Source organism: Oncorhynchus nerka, linkage group LG12 (assembly GCF_034236695.1).
Source record: "Oncorhynchus nerka isolate Pitt River linkage group LG12, Oner_Uvic_2.0, whole genome shotgun sequence".
Taxonomy (NCBI): domain Eukaryota; kingdom Metazoa; phylum Chordata; class Actinopteri; order Salmoniformes; family Salmonidae; genus Oncorhynchus; species Oncorhynchus nerka.
Window position 1 is genome coordinate 4,231,724 of NC_088407.1, and position 9,591 is coordinate 4,241,314.

The 9,591-nt window shown below is 44.4% G+C and overlaps 1 long non-coding RNA gene across 1 annotated transcript; it reads right to left on the reverse strand.

Annotated features, from left to right (window-relative positions):
• Positions 1–3,589: 3,589 nt before the first annotated feature.
• On the reverse strand, positions 3,590–7,357 carry LOC135574152 (uncharacterized). The gene is made up of 2 exons (XR_010465183.1): positions 7,233–7,357; positions 3,590–4,193 (listed from the first exon to the last, which is right to left on the reverse strand). It is a non-coding gene; the product is annotated as an uncharacterized LOC135574152 (long non-coding RNA).
• Between the last annotated feature and the right edge of the window lie 2,234 nt (positions 7,358–9,591).

Here is a 9,591-nt window from a genome sequence, read left to right on the forward strand (position 1 = left end):
CCAGTCACGTGAAATCCATAGATTAGGGTCTAATTCATTTCAATCAATTGACTGATTTCCTTATATGAAACTGTAACTCTTCGAAATCGTTGCGTTTATATTTTTGTTCAGTGTAAACATTTATTTTGGCTCGTCATCAAGCTCGAGACACCCCGCTCTGCGCAACTGGGTCCTGGACTTCCTGACGGGCCGCCCCCAGGTGGTGAGGGTAGGTAACAACATCTCCACCCCGCTGATCCTCAACACTGGGGCCCCACAAGGGTGCGTTCTGAGCCCTCTCCTGTACTCCCTGTTCACCCACGACTGCGTGGCCATGCACGCCTCCAACTCAATAATCAAGTTTGCGGACGACACTACAGTGGTAGGCTTGATTACCAACAACGACGAGATGGCCTACAGGGAGGAGGTGAGGGCGCTCGGAGTGTGGTGTCAGGAAAATAACCTCACACCCAACGTAAACAAAACAAAGGAGATGAACGTGGACTTCAGGAAACAGCAGAGGAACACCCCCTATCCACATCGATGGAACAGTAGTGGAGAGGGTAGTAAGTTTTAAGTTCCTCAGCGTACACATCACGGACAAACTGAATTGGTCCACCCACACAGACAGCATCGTGAAGAAGGCGCAGCAGCGCCTCTTCAACCTCAGGGGGCTGAAGAAATTCAGCTTGTCACCAAAAGCACTCACAAACTTCTAGATTCACAATCGAGAGCATCCTGATCTTGCTGTATCATCGCCTGGTACGGCAACTGCTCTGCCCACAACCGTAAGGCTCTCCAGAGGGTAGTGAGGTCTGCACAACGCATCACCGGGGGCAAACTACCTGCCCTCCAGGACACCTACACCACCCGATGTCACAGGAAGGCCATAAAGATCATCAAGGACAATAACCACCCGAGGCACTGCCTGTTCACCCCGCTATCATCCAGAAGGCGAGGTCAGTACAGGTGCATTAAAGCTGGTACCGAGAAACTGAAAAACAGCTTCTATCTCAAGGCCATCAGACTGTTAAACAGCCACCACTAACATTGAGTGGCTGCTGCCAACATACTGACTCAACTCCAGCCATTTTAATAATGGGAATTTATGTAGAATATATCACTAGCCACTTTAATAATGTAAAAATTGAATGAAAAAATGTATCACTAGCCACTTTAAACAATGCCACTTCATATAATGTTTACATACCCTACATTAATCATCTCACATGTATATACTGCACTCAATACCATCTACTGCATCTTGCCTATGCCGTTCTGTACCATCACTCATTCATATATCTTTATGTACATATTCTTCATTCCTTTACACTTGTGTGTATAAGGTAGTAGTTTGGAATTGTTAGTTAGATTACTTGTTGGTTATTACTGCATTGTCGGAACTAGAAGCACAAGCATTTCGCTACACTCGCATTAACATCTGTTAACCATGTGACCAATAACATCTGTTAACCATGTGACCAATAACATCTGCTAACCATGTGACCAATAACATCTGTTAACCATGTGACCAATAACATCTGTTAACCATGTGACCAATAACATCTGTTAACCATGTGACCAATAACATCTGTTAACCATGTGACCATTAACATCTGTTAACCATGTGACCAATAACATCTGCTAACCATGTGACCAATAACATCTGTTAACCATGTGACCAATAACAATCTGTTAACCATGTGACCAATAACATCTGTTAACCATGTGACCAATAACATCTGTTAACCATGTGACCAATAACATCTGTTAACCATGTGACCAATAACATCTGTTAACCATGTGACCAATAACAATCTGTTAACCATGTGACCAATAACATCTGTTAACCATGTGACCAATAACATCTGCTAACCATGTGACCAATAACATCTGTTAACCATGTGACCAATAACATCTGTTAACCATGTGACCAATAACATCTGTTAACCATGTGACCAATAACATCTACTAACCATGTGACCAATAACATCTGTTAACCATGTGACCAATAACATCTGTTAACCATGTGACCAATAACATCTGTTAACCATGTGTATGTGACCAATAACATTTGATTTGATTTATACTCCAGCTTTTTGGGATTTGTGATCAAATGTTTACTTGTATTTCAGTTAATTTTATGCCCAACAGCAAATTAATGGTAAATAATGTATTGTCTTTTTAGAGTCACTTAAATAAGAATAGAATATGTTTCTAAACACTTCTACATTCATGTGGATGTTACCATGACTACAGATAATCATGAATGAATGCGAACCTCTCACCATTACCAGTAACAGGGAGAAATGCTAAATCTCTCACCATTACCAATAACAGGGAGAAATGCTAATCTCTCACCATTACCAGTAACAGGGAGAAATGCTAATCTCTCACCATTACTAATAACAAGGGAGGTTAGCATTTTTGCTAATCTCTCACCATTACCAATAACAGGGAGAAATGCTAATCTCTCACCATTACTAATAACAAGGGAGGTTAGCATTTTTGCTAATCTCTCACCATTACTAATAACAGGGGAGGTTAGCATTTTTGGGGGGGGGGGGGGGGGGTTGTACTATATTTAAACTCATCATTATTCATCCATTAATTTCTATTGGGCACATCATAATACAAAACAAACTGCAAATGCATCCAACAGGTTTGTAGTCACACAAGCTTAGTGGTCAATGTGTGCTATGAATATGGTACCAAAATACTAAACCTTTGACAAAAATGTCATGAACTGTAAGTGAATTTGTCCAAATAGCCTACTTATCAAACCTTCAAATAGGGGGACTAGATACATAAAGCGCATTTCATTTCTGAACGGTAAAAACAGACATGTATGAAAACACCCTCTAATAAAAAGGGGGCCATTCTGTCACCTCATAAAACCTCTTGGATCTCAAATCTCCTCTTTCCTCCCCTCCCTCCTCTCCCTCCCCCCTCCTCTCCTCCCCCTCCCCCTCTTCCTCTCCCCCCTCCTCCTCCCCTCCCCTCTCCCTCTCTCCCTCTCCCCCTCCTCTCTCCTCCCCCCCTCCCCCTCCTCCTCCCCTCCCTCTCCCTCTCTCCCCTCCTTCTCCTCCCCCCTCCTCCCCTCTCCTCTCTCCCTCTCCCCCTCCTTCTCCCCCTCCTCTCTCCTCCTCCTCTCTCCCTCTCCCCCCCCCTCTCCCCCTCCTCTCTCCTCTCCTCCTCCTCCTCCCTCTCCCCCTCCTCTCCCCCTCCTCCTCCTCTCCCCCTCCTCTCTCTCCTCCCCCTCCTCTCTCTCCTCCCTCCTCTCTCCCCTCTCCCCCTCCTCTCTCCCTCTCCCCCCTCCTCTCCCCTCTCCCCCTCCTCCTCTCCCCTCCTCCTCCTCCTCTCCCCTCCTCCTCCTCTCCTCTCCCCTCCCCTCCTCCTCCTCTCAAATCCAAAACGCTGGAGTATTACAGACTAAACGTTTTAACTGTCCAGATAAATACGTAGGGGAGTGTACATCCTTCATATACGTACATAGTCATTATTACCAGACAATATTGTATATTTTCCATACTATATACAGTACACACACACACTTTCATTAGTACTTGATATTGTGACCAGGGCCAATTGGAAAAACTGTTTAAAAGAGGACATTGTATTATTTATTTGTACTGCCTGACGAAGGCCATGCAGCCGAAACGCGTCGGATTTTTACAACTTTGTTTCTATTGAACATTCCATACAAATAAAAGGCATTTTAATTAATTATACGAAGAATAACTTCCTTTCTTTTTGTTGGGGTTTATTTAAAAAGTTGTCAGAGTGTAGCTTGGGGGTTGTAGTCCTAGTGTGTTGTAGTCCTAGCGCGTTGTGGTCCTAGCGCGTTGTGGTCCTAGCGCGTTGTGGTCCTAGCGCGTTGTGGTCCTAGCGCGTTGTGGTCCTAGCGCGTTGTGGTCCTAGCGTGTTGATTGGAGAGTTTGTCTAATTATGATGTAGTCTGATTCTAGTAGTTGGACTGTAGTTTTGGTGTAAAATCGATTGTAGTTGGGCTGTAGTTATGGTGTAAAATCGATTGTAGTTGGGCTGTAGTTATGGTGTAAAATCGGTTGTAGTCTGATTGTAGTTGGGCTGTAGTTGGGCTGTAGTTGGGCTGTAGTTATGGTGTGCTGACAGGCGATCCCTTGAGACTGTTGAGAGCTGCGTGGATCCGGAAGTGAAGCCTGGACTCCATGGAGTAGTCCTTGTAGTTCAACCTAGTCACACACAGACAAACACACGCACACACACACAGTATTGTATTACAATATTAGTGTAACTAACAGAAGAACGTGGGCGTCTGTATCTCAGATGGTAGAGCATGACGCTTGCGTCGCCGGCAGCGTAGCCTAGTGGTTAGAGTGTAGAGGCGGTATGGTAGCCTAGTGGTTAGAGTGTAGAGGTGGTAGGGTAGCCTAGTGGTTAGAGTGTAGAGGAGGCAGGGTAGCCTAGTGGTTAGAGTGTAGAGGGGGCAGGGTAGCCTAGTGGTTAGAGTGTAGAGGAGGCAGGGTAGCCTAGTGGTTAGAGTGTAGAGGGGGCAGGGTAGCCTAGTGGTTAGAGTGTAGAGGCGGTATGGTAGCCTAGTGGTTAGAGTGTAGAGGCAGTAGGGTAGCCTAGTGGTTAGAGTGTAGAGGGGGTATGGTAGCCTAGTGGTTAGAGTGTAGAGGCGGTAGGGTAGCCTAGTGGTTAGAGTGTAGAGGCGGTATGGTAGCCTAGTGGTTAGAGTGTAGAGGTGGTAGGGTAGCCTAGTGGTTAGAGTGTAGAGGTGGTATGGTAGCCTAGTGGTTAGAGTGTAGAGGCGGTAGGGTAGCCTAGTGGTTAGAGTGTAGAGGCGGTATGGTAGCCTAGTGGTTAGAGTGTAGAGGCGGTATGGTAGCCTAGTGGTTAGAGTGTAGAGGCGGTAGGGTAGCCTAGTGGTTAGAGTGTAGAGGCGGTAGGGTAGCCTAGTGGTTAGAGTGTAGAGGCGGTATGGTAGCCTAGTGGTTAGAGTGTAGAGGCGGTAGGGTAGCCTAGTGGTTAGAGTGTAGAGGCGGTAGGGTAGCCTAGTGGTTAGAGTGTAGAGGCGGTATGGTAGCCTAGTGGTTAGAGTGTAGAGGCGGTAGGGTAGCCTAGTGGTTAGAGTGTAGAGGCGGTATGGTAGCCTAGTGGTTAGAGTGTAGAGGCGGTAGGGTAGCCTAGTGGTTAGAGTGTAGAGGGGGCAGGGTAGCCTAGTGGTTAGAGTGTAGAGGAGGCAGGGTAGCCTAGTGGTTAGAGTGTAGAGGGGGCAGGGTAGCCTAGTGGTTAGAGTGTAGAGGCGGTATGGTAGCCTAGTGGTTAGAGTGTAGAGGCAGTAGGGTAGCCTAGTGGTTAGAGTGTAGAGGGGGTATGGTAGCCTAGTGGTTAGAGTGTAGAGGCGGTAGGGTAGCCTAGTGGTTAGAGTGTAGAGGCGGTATGGTAGCCTAGTGGTTAGAGTGTAGAGGTGGTAGGGTAGCCTAGTGGTTAGAGTGTAGAGGTGGTATGGTAGCCTAGTGGTTAGAGTGTAGAGGCGGTAGGGTAGCCTAGTGGTTAGAGTGTAGAGGCGGTATGGTAGCCTAGTGGTTAGAGTGTAGAGGCGGTAGGGTAGTAGCCTAGTGGTTAGAGTGTAGAGGCGGTAGGGTAGCCTAGTGGTTAGAGTGTAGAGGCGGTATGGTAGCCTAGTGGTTAGAGTGTAGAGGCGGTAGGGTAGCCTAGTGGTTAGAGTGTAGAGGCGGTATGGTAGCCTAGTGGTTAGAGTGTAGAGGCGGTAGGGTAGCCTAGTGGTTAGAGTGTAGAGGCGGTAGGGTAGCCTAGTGGTTAGAGTGTAGAGGCGGTAGGGTAGCCTAGTGGTTAGAGTGTAGAGGCGGTATGGTAGCCTAGTGGTTAGAGTGTAGAGGCGGTATGGTAGCCTAGTGGTTAGAGTGTAGAGGTGGTAGGGTAGCCTAGTGGTTAGAGTGTAGAGGTGGTATGGTAGCCTAGTGGTTAGAGTGTAGAGGTGGTATGGTAGCCTAGTGGTTAGAGTGTAGAGGCGGTATGGTAGCCTAGTGGTTAGAGTGTAGAGGCGGTAGGGTAGCCTAGTGGTTAGAGTGTAGAGGTGGTATGGTAGCCTAGTGGTTAGAGTGTAGAGGCTGTATGGTAGCCTGTATGGTAGCCTGACAAGGTAAAAATCGTTCTGCCCTCTGAACAAGGCAGTTAACCCAATGTTCCTAGGCTGTCATTGTAAATAATAATTTGTTCTTAACTGACTAGTTAAATAAAGGTAAAATAGTGACTTCCATATGTCGAACGTATACAGACCGTGGCTCTGGATAGAAGTGTCTGCTACATGTGATCCAGGCTGCGGCCCAAAACGACACCCTTCTCCCTATACAGCTCCTTTTTAAATAAGTACTACAACCTATTCCCTATGTAGTGTACTGAATAGGACAGACTTACTATTCCCTATGTAGTGTACTGAATAGGACAGACTTACTATTCCCTATGTAGTGTACTGAATAGGACAGACTTACTATTCCCTATGTAGTGTACTGAATAGGGAGCCATGCGGACAGACTTACTTGGCGTTCTCTATGTACTGAATAGGGAGCCATGCGGACAGACTTACTTGGCGTTCTCTATGTACTGAATAGGGAGCCATGCAGACAGACTTACTTGGCGTTCTCTATGTACTGAATAGGGAGCCATGCAGACAGACTTACTTGGCGTTCTCTATGTACTGAATAGGGAGCCATGCGGACAGACTTACTTGGCGTTCTCTATGTACTGAATAGGGAGCCATGCAGACAGACTTACTTGGCGTTCTCTATGTACTGAATAGGGAGCCATGCGGACAGACTTACTTGGCGTTCTCTATGTACTGAATAGGGAGCCATGCAGACAGACTTACTTGGCGTTCTCTATGTACTGAATAGGGAGCCATGCGGACAGACTTACTTGGCGTTCTCTATGTACTGAATAGGGAGCCATGCAGACAGACTTACTTGGCGTTCTCTATGTACTGAATAGGGAGCCATGCAGACAGACTTACTTGGCGTTCTCTATGTACTGAATAGGGAGCCATGCGGACAGACTTACTTGGCGTTCTCTATGTACTGAATAGGGAGCCATGCGGACAGACTTACTTGGCGTTCTCTATGTACTGAATAGGGAGCCATGCGGACAGACTTACTTGGCGTTCTCTATGTACTGAATAGGGAGCCATGCGGACAGACTTACTTGGCGTTCTCTATGTACTGAATAGGGAGCCATGCGGACAGACTTACTTGGCGTTCTCTATGTATCGTGTGGCCTTGATGAAGTCCCCCTGTTGTTTGTAGAGTAGACCCAACTCATACAGGGTGAAGGGGATCAGGTAGTGGTCAAATCTGATTCTCCGCTCACTAGGGGAGAGGAGAGGGGAGGGGGGAGAGAGAGAGAGAGAGAGAGGAGGGGGAGGGGAGGAGAGAGGAGGGGAGTGGAGAGGAGAGAGGAGGAGAGAGGAGGGGAGTGGAGAGAGAGAGAGAGAGAGGAGGACGGGAGGGGAGGAGGGGTATGGAGAGAGGAGGGGGAGAGGAGGGGTGAGGGGAGAAGAGGTATGGAGATAGGAGGGGTGAGGGGAGGACGGGAGGGGTATGGAGAGAGGAGGGGTGAGGGGAGGACGGGAGGGGTATGGAGATAGGAGGGGTGAGGGGAGGACGGGAGGGGTATGGAGAGAGGAGGGGTGAGGGGAGGAGGGGCATCACATATAGGGAAACCCATAGTAGTGTATTATATAGGGAAACCCATAGTAGTGTATTATATAGTGTACTATATAGGGAAACCCATAGTAGTGTATTATATAGGGAAACTCATAGTAGTGTATTATATAGGGAAACCCATAGTAGTGTATTATATAGTGAAACCCATAGTAGTGTATTATATAGTGTACTATATAGGGAACTCCATAGTAGTGTATTATATAGGGAAACCCATAGTAGTGTATTATATAGTGTACTATATAGGGAAACCCATAGTAGTGTACTATATAGTGAAACCCATAGTAGTGTATTATATAGTGTATTATATAGGGAAACCCATAGTAGTGTATTATATAGGGAAACCCATAGTAGTGTATTATATAGTGTACTATATAGTGAAACCCATAGTAGTGTATTATATAGTGAAACCCATAGTAGTGTATTATAAAGTGTACTATATAGTGAAACTCATAGTAGTGTATTATATAGTGAAACCCATAGTAGTGTACTATATAGTGAAACCCATAGTAGTGTATTATATAGGGAAACCCATAGTAGTGTACTATATAGTGAAACCCATAGTAGTGTATTATATAGTGTAACCCATAGTAGTGTATTATATAGGGAAACCCATAGTAGTGTATTATATAGTGTACTATATAGGAAACCCATAGTAGTGTATTATATAGGAAACCCATAGTAGTGTACTATATAGTGAAACCCATAGTAGTGTATTATATAGTGTAACCCATAGTAGTGTGTTATATAGGGAAACCCATAGTAGTGTATTATATAGGAAACCCATAGTAGTGTATTATATAGTGTAACCCATAGTAGTGTATTATATAGGGAAACCCATAGTAGTGTATTATATAGTGTACTATATAGGGAAACCCATAGTAGTGTATTATATAGGAAACCCATAGTAGTGTGTTATATAGGAAACCCATAGTAGTGTACTATATAGTGAAACCCATAGTAGTGTATTATATAGTGTAACCCATAGTAGTGTATTATATAGGGAAACCCATAGTAGTGTACTATATAGTGTAACCCATAGTAGTGTATTATATAGTGTACTATATAGTGTAACCAATAGTAGTGTATTATATAGGAAACCCATAGTAGTGTACTATATAGTGAAACCCATAGTAGTGTATTATATAGTGTAACCCATAGTAGTGTATTATATAGGGAAACCCATAGTAGTGTATTATATAGTGTAACCCATAGTAGTGTGTTATATAGGGAAACCCATAGTAGTGTATTATATAGGGAAACCCATAGTAGTGTATTATATAGTGTAACCCATAGTAGTGTATTATATAGGGAAACCCATAGTAGTGTATTATATAGTGTACTATATAGGGAAACCCATAGTAGTGTATTATATAGGGAAACCCATAGTAGTGTACTATATAGTGAAACCCATAGTAGTGTATTATATAGTGTAACCCATAGTAGTGTGTTATATAGGGAAACCCATAGTAGTGTATTATATAGTGTACTATATAGGGAAACCCATAGTAGTGTATTATATAGGGAAACCCATAGTAGTGTATTATATAGGGAAACCCATAGTAGTGTATTATATAGTGTACTATATAGGGAAACCCATAGTAGTGTATTATATAGGGAAACCCATAGTAGTGTATTATATAGGGAAACCCATAGTAGTGTATTATATAGTGTACTATATAGGGAACTCCATAGTAGTGTAATATATAGGGAAACCCATAGTAGTGTATTATATAGGGAAACCCATAGTAGTGTATTATATAGTGTACTATATAGGGAAACCCATAGTAGTGTATTATATAGGGAAACCCATAGTAGTGTATTATATAGTGTAACCCATAGTAGTGTGTTATATAGGGAAACCCATAGTAGTGTATTATATAGGGAA